Raw genomic sequence first — 9,546 nt, 5'->3', positions numbered from 1 at the left:
AAAATTAAGTAAAAGATTGATAAATTCAGGCATAAAATTAAGATAAAAGTATTATGAAACCATGAAAAGGTGGAACTAGAAGCCACAAATTGGGAAAGGATATTTTAACACATAAAATGGGCAAGGTATTAGAGTCCATATTAACAAATAATAAAAGAACTTCTAAAAAGCAATGAGTTAAACAAGATGATAGAAAAAAGAGCAAGAGACTGAAAGTGTAATTTCACAGAACAGGAAACAAGAACGACTTAAATCTGTGAAAAGATGTTAAGCCTCATTAGTAATCAGAGAAATGAAAGTTAAAACCATAACTAGATGACATATTTTATATCTAACAGTTGGGAATAAAAAATGTGTGACAATAACAATTATTGATGAGGACACCAAGCATTTTTAGTTATTGTAGGTGGGAGTATAAGTTGATATAACCACTTTGGAAAACAATTTGGGATTATGTTGTGTGGTTTAAGACAAATGTGGTAGACAAGACTCTATGATGGCTCCCAATGATCCCTACCTCCTAGTATTTCCATTTTTGTGTAACTTCCCTCCCCTTGAGTGTGGGCAGGACCTGTGTGTGATGTGTTTCAATAGAATATGGCAAAAGTGTTGAGATGTCAATCTTGTAAATAGAGTACATAAGATTTTGACTTCCATCTTGCTAGCAGATGCTCTCTCTTGCTGGCTTTGATGATGCAAGCTGCCACATTATGAGTCGCCCTATGCTGAAGGCCACATTACAGGCAGCTGAGGGTGAATAGCTAGCAAGGAAGTGAGGCCATTGGTTCAATAGCTTACAAGGAATTGAATCTCATCAAAAAGCACATGAGCTTGGAAACATATTCTTCCCCATTTGAAAAGTCCAAGGAGACCTTAATTCTAGCTGATCTCTTGACTGCAGCCTTGTGAAAGACCTTTGAAGCCAAGGATCTAGCTAAGCTCTATTGGAGTTCTGGATTCAAGAAACTCTGAGATGATAAACGTGTGTCTTTTTATGTTGTTATATAGCAATAGATAATTAATATAACAAATTTCCCATGACTCCCTAAGTCTGCTCTTAATTATAAACCCTCAAGAAACTCTTGCACTTCTCTAGTAGACAGGTACAAGAGTTTGTGTAGCAGTATTATTTGTAAAAATAAAGCTATAAACATTTATATAAGAGTCCATAAAGAGGATGATGGATAAATAAATTTTAATCTACTTATGCAATGGAATAGTGAAAAGCAGCAAAGTAAATGAACTACACCTGCATACATGAACCTGATGAAATTCACAAACACAGAGTCTAGCAAGACAGGCAAGATGCTGAAGAACACAAACAGAATGGTTCCATTTACAGTTCACACTGTGCAAAGCTAAACAATGTATTGTTTTGTAATGTACATGTTTGTGAAAGGGAATTAGAAGCATAAAATTGAGGTAGTTATTTTTGGTAGATGTGTTATAGGAATTCGTATTTCTGTAGGCATTGGATTGGGGTGGCACACATAGTTGCCTAAAAAGCTGTTGGTAGTATTCTGTTTCTTAAACAGGATTTTAGTTAACCTGATTGTTTGTATATTTATACTTTATACATTAATGTATATTTTATATGTGCTTTTTGTATGAAATGTTGCACAATAAAAATTGATCCAGGACTATTTCTATCCTAAAAGATCTTATAGAGAACTATATCATGATGGGGCCCTTCATTTGATTTAACCGAAAAAGGTAGCCCTAAATACTTAAAAATTCATAATTTTTTGGCTGTCCTATCAAGTATTTCATTGGTATTAGATACCTCTATCTTTTAGTCTAAAGATTGGACTTGGGAACATATCTCCAAGACTACTGTGGGTTTTTTTTTTTTTTTTGGATTATCCATAGTTCTCTTTTCTGAAACCATTATCAAAAAGGACAAAATGAGAGAATACAATATATGTCTAATAGGAATTCAAGGTAGAGAGAACTGGAAAGAGGTCATGCTGAAGAGATAATGGTTGGGAATTTCCCAGCCTTGGAAGACATGATTCCTCAGATTCAGAAAATACACAAAAATCCCAATCAGGTTAAATAAGACTCAGTCTTTGATAATGAAACTGTAGAATACCAGAGAAAAAAATTACCTGAAAAGTAACCAGAGAGAAAAATCAGATTCCTCATAAAGGAAATATTAGAATGAAAGCTGTTTCTTGGTAGCAATAATAGAAATTGAACGGCAGCAGAATATCTTATCCCAGGAGAGCCTTCTAGATTCCGGGAGAAGAGGACATTACATATTATTAGTTTAATAACGAATGTAAGTCCATGTTTCTACCATGACATGAAACTTCTGATAGAAAAATCTGCAATGAGTTAAGACTCACAGAGTACTTGTATGACATTTATGACCTATTATTTACGATTATTAGAGCGGTATATTAGTTTCTTATTGCTGTTATAACAAGTTACCACGCATTTAGTGGCTTTAAACAACATGGATTTATTACCGCACAGTTCTGGGGGACAGAGGTCTGAAATAAGTTTTACTGGGTTAAATTCAAGGTGTCGGCAGGCCTATAGTCCTTCTGGAGACTGTGAGGCAATCTGTTTCCTGCTGTTTCCAGCTTCTAGAGGCTGCCTGCATTTCTTGGGCCATGGCCACTTCCTCTGTCTTCAAAGCTAGCCATGGCTGGTTTACATTTTCTCATGCCATATCACTTTGACACTTCTTTTCTGTAGGCAAATCTCAGTCTGTCTCCCTTTTATAAGGACACTGTTTTTTGTTTTTTAACTGGCTCTACCTGGATAATCTAGGATAATGTCTCATCTCAGAATCCTTAGTCACACCTGCAAAGACTCTTTTACCATTTCAAGTAACATGTTCACAGGTCCTGGGATTCAGACATTGACATCTTTGGGGGACCATTATTCAGCCTACTATAAGCAGAAATGAACATTCAAGATCATTCTGTCTAAAATGGTTATAATGTGAAGAATGCTAGATTGAGAGAGAATCTGGGGGCAGTTGTTTTGCCTTGTCAATAACAACCAGAGTGACCTAAAGCAGGTTCCTTTATCTCTCTGGTCCTCCCATTTTTCTTTCTTTCCTTCATACATTAATTCAAGAAACACTTCTTGAGTATTTCCTATATACCAGTTGCTACTGTAGGTTCTGTAAAATGGCACGTTTTCTTATTCTGAAAGAATAAATAATATGCTTAAAGCATCTAATAAGATTCCTGGCATATAGTGAGAATTTAATAAATGAAAACCATTATTATGAATAACATTGTAGGTTGGAATAGAAAACCAATAATTTAATTGCAACTGTGTCTTCAGAAGTTGAGTTCAGGAGAGTATTTGTGAAAGTCAGTCACCAAGTATTTATGTAATGCCTACCAATTGTGTTATTGCTACGTGTTGGCAATACAAAGATGAGTAAACCCTGACCCCTGCTCCTGAAGATGATGTCTGAACACGAGTAACTCTGTACAAGGTAGAGTGCCATCAGCTCTGTGGTAGAAGCCCAGAGGAAGGGTCCTGGGAGTGCAGAGATGGAAGCATAGAAACAGCATCCTGGACTGACCCCTAAGGTAGAATTCTTGTCCTGACAAAATGAATAGTCTCAAAAAAGGCCAGTTAAGTGGGGGGCTCCACATTCTCCTTATTTTTAATGCTCTTCCTACTCATCTTCTTTGGCTCTCTCATTACCACCATGCTCCTGTGTTGTGGAATACTCTTCTTTTGTGCTGTTCTTCTCCCTGCAGGGAGGTCATTCTGCCCTTTGAGATTTAGATCCAAGTGACTGCTGCCCTGTTTTTGTGTTCCCTAGGCAGTCCACTTCTCTCCCATGGGGTTTTTATGGTGCCTTTGGCTCTGACCTCTTTCCTCAGCTGAACTCTGTATTACTTTTGTCTGACATTCCATGGTGGTCTTTCTCTTCTCCTTTGTGACACACTGTGTATGAATTTATTTTTGTTCTTTTTCAATGGATTTTCTCTAAACTTCAAGACATTTGTGCTTGAAATTGATGGTAATTTGGAGAAGGGAAGAGACTAGTCTGTAGCAATACAAAAAAATCAAAATGGACTATTTTGAGTACTTTGGCAAGTTTAGTTATAGGGATTTCTCAGTGGTTCCTTCACAGAGTCCAGTTCCTATTCATGTTGTTCTGAGCTCTCCTTTCTGATTTTCTCTACCAGTTAAATTTCTGTTTCTAAGGCAGAGAAGATTAGCATTCTCTTAGTGTCTCTTTCCAACTCTTTCTCTCAAGGTCTATCCTTCTGTAGGCAAGCTTTACAGAACGCGTTCCTAATCAGATAGTTCTCTTCCTAAGAGAAACCTGTTATCAGCCACTCATTCATTAACATTAATTCTAACATCACCTCTTCAGCTAAATCTTCTCTTCCTAGACAATTTACACCCCCTTCCTTTTGTGCCCATAGCATATAGCACTTGTAACACCATGATTATTTGCTTTTATTTCTTTCTTACTTAACTTGTGAGCAACACTTGTGGTGATATGGGAGGAGAGAGAAGGTATTCCAGATGGAAAGAGATTATATGGGGGCAGAAGAGAGATCAAATCTTATTTTTTGTAAAACCAAAGTTCTTTATGCCTAGTTCAGAGTGAGATTCAGCTGATGATTGTTGAATGAATGCATGGTTATAGGATCAAGGGAGTACCTTAAAGCAATTAGAGGGCCCACAGAATTGTCCTGATTCCTTTTCTCAAAACTCAGAGTTCTGCAAATTTATGGCTGACCCAGATAGGAAGTCTTGCCTGTTCTTTTTGTCCTTTTGGCCCATTTGTATTTATTTAATAAACTTATGTGTCAGGCACATATATGTGTTACCTCCCACCATCCTTAAAACCACCCAGTTATGGGGATATTAGTATCTGTGTTTTAAAGATGTCAGAGCTGAGGCTAAGTAACTTGCTTAAGATCATATAATTACAGAATGGTAGATAAGGATTCAAACCCAGGCTTGTGTCTAAAGCTGAGGTTCATTCCACTGCATCACATTCTCTACCCACCTAAATTCTGCAGCTTCAACGTGATCACTTAACTTCCTGTGGGTAGTATTTTGGGGAACAAAGAGTCAGTTATAGAACCACCGGAGGGTTAACGCCATCATGTTCAAGAGTTCCTTATGACTGCTGCTGTCCAGATGATTGATGGTCATTTTGAACTAAGGCCAGCCTGCTGGCCACTTCTTGAGTTAGTGGGACAATGCTTTTTCCTAAAATAACACAGCAAGCCTGGTTGTTTGAAGTGGTGCTTTGGTCTATCTTTATAGCCTTCCTTCTGTCTGCCTTACCTATGATTTCCTACTCTCACTTGCCATTCAGTTATATTTTAGACATCCCATAGTGGCTGGTGCAATACTGGGTCTTACCTACCTGGAGGGTATTGGCAGCCTTTTTCACTGTCAAATGTCCTGCGGTATTGACTGTACTGGAGGGGATCTTAACTAATGTTTCATGATGTTAATGAAATTGTTCGATTGAATAATTAGAGATGTACTGTTGGAAGATGAACCTGGCAGCCTTGGAAGGATGGATGAGAGTGGGGAGAGAGGAGGTAGACAAACCAGTTAGAACATTAAAGCTGTGGGGAAAGAAAGAACCAGAGCCTGAACTAGAATGGTACTGTAGATATAAAGTACAAGGCAAACGCAAGAGAAGTTATGAGAGCTGCCCTGAAACATCTTACAATGTAGCGATATAGGTAAAATGGTTCACTTGAGTTGTGGGAATTGGGTGAAAGGTGAAAGCTTTATGTAATTCTTGGCATTTGAGATGGATTTGACAGGTGGATGTGGTTTTTAACTAGTGGTGATATGGGAGGAGAGAGAAGGTCTTCATTATATGGGGGCAGAAGAGATGTCAAATTTGAAGTAAAGGTGCCTGTAGGAGATAAAACTGGTATGTTGGCTTCAGCCATATTTGTAGGTTGAGGACTTTTATTCCACTTAACTGTAGAGAGCCATTGGAGAGTTTCATGCTAAATGACACAGTATGAACTGTATTCTGGGAAGACTGGACTCTGACAACCATCAAGTGATGTGCTATTAGTAAAAGAATATTAAACTTGGGAGGCAGTATACTTGGGTGCTGGGTCTAACTATTTCATTCACTAGTTGAACAGCCTTAGGTCATTTAGTCTTTCTGAATTAAGATTTCTTCATCTGGTGCCTGGGTCAGTTATGTGTCTGACTGTTAATTTCAGCTCGGGTCATGATCTCAGATTCATGAAATTGAACCCCACATCAGGTGGGCATGGAGCCTGCTTAAGATTCTCTCTCTCCCTCTACCTCTGCCCCTCCCCACCCCCCAGAAAAGATTTCTTCATCAACAAGAACAGATAATAATCTCTGAGGTCCTCAAAGGTTGTTGTGAGCACCTAATGAGAAGTGGGTGAAAAGATTTAATAATCAAGTAAGAATAAGTCAAGTTATTGTTAAAGATGGTAATGGGCTCAAAAAGAACAGGTATGAGTTTTAGAGAATATAATCACTGAGGTGATAAATAAGGAGAACTGGAGTAGCAGTGGAGGAAATGGAAGGAAACAGTTTAAAAATAATCATTAACATCTCCAGACTACTTACTAAAAGGTATTCTGCCAAGTACTTTGTATACATTAACCCAACAACCCCATGAGATAGGAACTATTACGATAACGAAAGGTTAAAAATCTTGCCCAAGTTCATTTTATTGTAGAGGCTGGGATGTAAACCCAGACAGGTTGACTTGAACCTGGGTGGGTTGAGTCTAGAGCTTCTATTTTCACTGCTGTGATACAAACTTTCAACCTTGTAGAGGAAGGTTTTGTTAGCATGGAATTTCTGTATTAGTTTTGTAGTTAACACTCTTATAGGTAAGGAGGTATTGTATAATGGTTCAGTGTATGTAAACTTTCTGTAAGCAGAGAGTTTGGATTTACATTCCAGTTCAGCTAGTTTGCTAAGCAATTTGACTCTTGGTTTTTCCACCTGCAAAATGGGGATTTATTTAGTACTTAACTCCTAGAGTTGTTGTGAAAGTGATTAGAGATAATCTGGTGAAGCCCTGCGTATAAAATGGCCTAGTCGATTTTAGCCATAATTACTTTTGTATTCTGAACCTGTTCTTCAAAGTGTTACTCCATTCAAGGTTATGCTTCCTTGACTGATCTTTCTGTTGTCTTTATGTGTACCAGTTCCACAGTATCTTTAGGAGCTGAGTTTCAGTGAGAGCTGCATTTTTCAACACAAGCCCCACACTGCTTTTGAATAGCTGTTGTCTTTGATTTATTGTGTGACTTCCTGTCATGCACTTAACCTTTGTGGGTTTTAGGTAGCTCCTGGAGGAAATGTTGCTTACTCTTCTGCAGAAAACTCAGTTTGCTGGAATGGAGTCAGTGTGGCTTAATCCTAGATGAGAACAGTGTCAAAAGGTTTATGGAAGTGGTTGGAGACTTTGATTCCAACCAAGAGGGAATGATAGATGGATTGGTCTATTGGTCTCTCTCATTTAGGGCTTCAGGCCTACAAGAAAAATGATATTAGTTATGAGGGTAAAGGCAGGATTGAATAGTGAAAAGAGGCTTTAGAATTGTGCTAGCTTAGCACTTACTTTATGAGCCTCTGACTTGGTCCCTCTGAGACTCCATTTCCCTTTTTTAAAATGATAGAGTAATGAAAACCTCACGAAGTTACTGTGAGGAATAAATGAGATATAGGGTAATGTGTCCAAAACAGAATAGATACTTAGTAAATTCTGTAATGGATTTCCTAGTTAGGCTCTTAAATGAAGAAGGAAAGTGCCTGGTGATTATCATTGTGTTTCCTCACAGTTTCCAAATGACTCCAAATGCCACAGCTTTGTCCACTGAAATGGGAGACAGGTGTGAAAGACAAGTTGGAGAGCCATTCCTCTTGTAAGGTACCTAGAACCAATGAGGCCATTCATCTTAATTTTGATGAAGAAAAAGTAATTTTGCAGAGATAGAGTAATTACCTCATTAACCATGTGACCAAACTTGGTACCGTTAAGTGGGGGCACCCTGACATCATGGGCCTTCTGATGTGATACAATAGGTGTTCATAGCATCACCTAGGAAGTGTTCTTACTGAAAAGGTTTATTTAATTGAATGTAATCAAATTTCTATACCTAACTTCCAGTTTACAAGATATGTAGAAGATAGAGGATCAAGATAAATGACACTTAAGGAAACAATCCAGAATGTGGAACATTCTATAACATAATTGGTCTGGTCACTTTAAAAAGTCATTATCATGAGAAAAGGCAGAGAGAGTGTTCTAGATTAAGAGAGGTCACAGAGACATAACGATTAAATGCAAGGTATAGACCTAAATGGGTCCTCAACTGGCAAATAAAAGAAAATAAGTATACAATACATTTTGGGACAATTGGTAGGTGAAATGCAAATATTTACAAATTATATGTTGGAAAAAAATGCTTGGCATCCTACCTTCTTAATCCCCTACCAACCCTTACTTCTCCTACCTCCCCATCTCTGCCCCTATGTTTTGAATCAGTTATTTAGTTGGTCTGTGATGGGGCCAGGGTATCAGTGTCTAGTAAAAATTCCTCAGATGATTTTAATGAGAACCACAGCCCTAAAATAACCTGTGCACCAGGAGATACATATAAGACAGTTCATAGCAGCACTCCTTATAATACAACAAAATGGAAACCACCCACATGCCCATCAACAGTAGAATGGGTAAATTGTCCTGTTTATATCAAAGGAAAATGATTGCTTTAATGCCTATGAATACCTGATAGTTAACTTTTTGGTCTCCTTGAGTTGAATTCCCAGTTTGCATTAAATTTATGCTCTTCTAACCCCAGCATTAGTTGTATATTATAATAAGGACATTCCTAGACATTGCCATAAGACAGGACCTTTATCCTTAATTTCTGTAGATTTCATTCACTGAATTTTGCCATTCTGCTCATGTATATAACTCCCAGCTTCCAGTTTGTGGTTCCTGGAGAATGGGAACTAGCTTGCTTCTTTAAAAGCCATTTGCAGTAGTCTGCCTGGAATTTAAAATTTTATGGCTTATTCTATCAGTCCATGTGATATTACCCCATCTGAATGTAGCCAACTGAGCTAATGCATAATTAGCATTTCTTTCCACTCATACCTTTGCTTCCCTAATGAGTTGAGAATTATGTTTTTACAGTGTGTACTGGAAAGGAAGACATGTCTGGGATGACTTTCTGAGCTGATATTTCTTCTCTCTTCCCTGTAAACTCCCACTTTGCAATTTTTGTTATCATTTTAAAAATTTTCCTGTGGCTGGTGGAAATAAAATTATTTAATAAACTTACCAGGTTTGCAGTTCCTCATAAACCCAAGTTCCAGCATTCTGACCTTCGCTATCAACTTAATTAACTGGGCCTCTCCTCGTGAAAGTAACAGTGTTGTTTTATTTCTTACTGTTGAGATGTGTTAATGACTCATCAGCAGGGTATTAATGTTCATTTTCATCCAACAAGGACTGAAGATACACCTTTCACAGTTTATTAATTTTAAGGTTCCCTGGATCACAATAATCTTTGAGGG

The sequence above is a fragment of the Mirounga leonina genome, unplaced genomic scaffold (genome assembly GCF_011800145.1).
Source record: "Mirounga leonina isolate KUSES-001 unplaced genomic scaffold, KU_Mleo_1.0 Mir_129, whole genome shotgun sequence".
NCBI classification, from domain to species: domain Eukaryota; kingdom Metazoa; phylum Chordata; class Mammalia; order Carnivora; family Phocidae; genus Mirounga; species Mirounga leonina.
The sequence above is the reverse complement of the archived record's forward strand: the minus strand, read 5'-3'. Positions refer to the sequence as shown.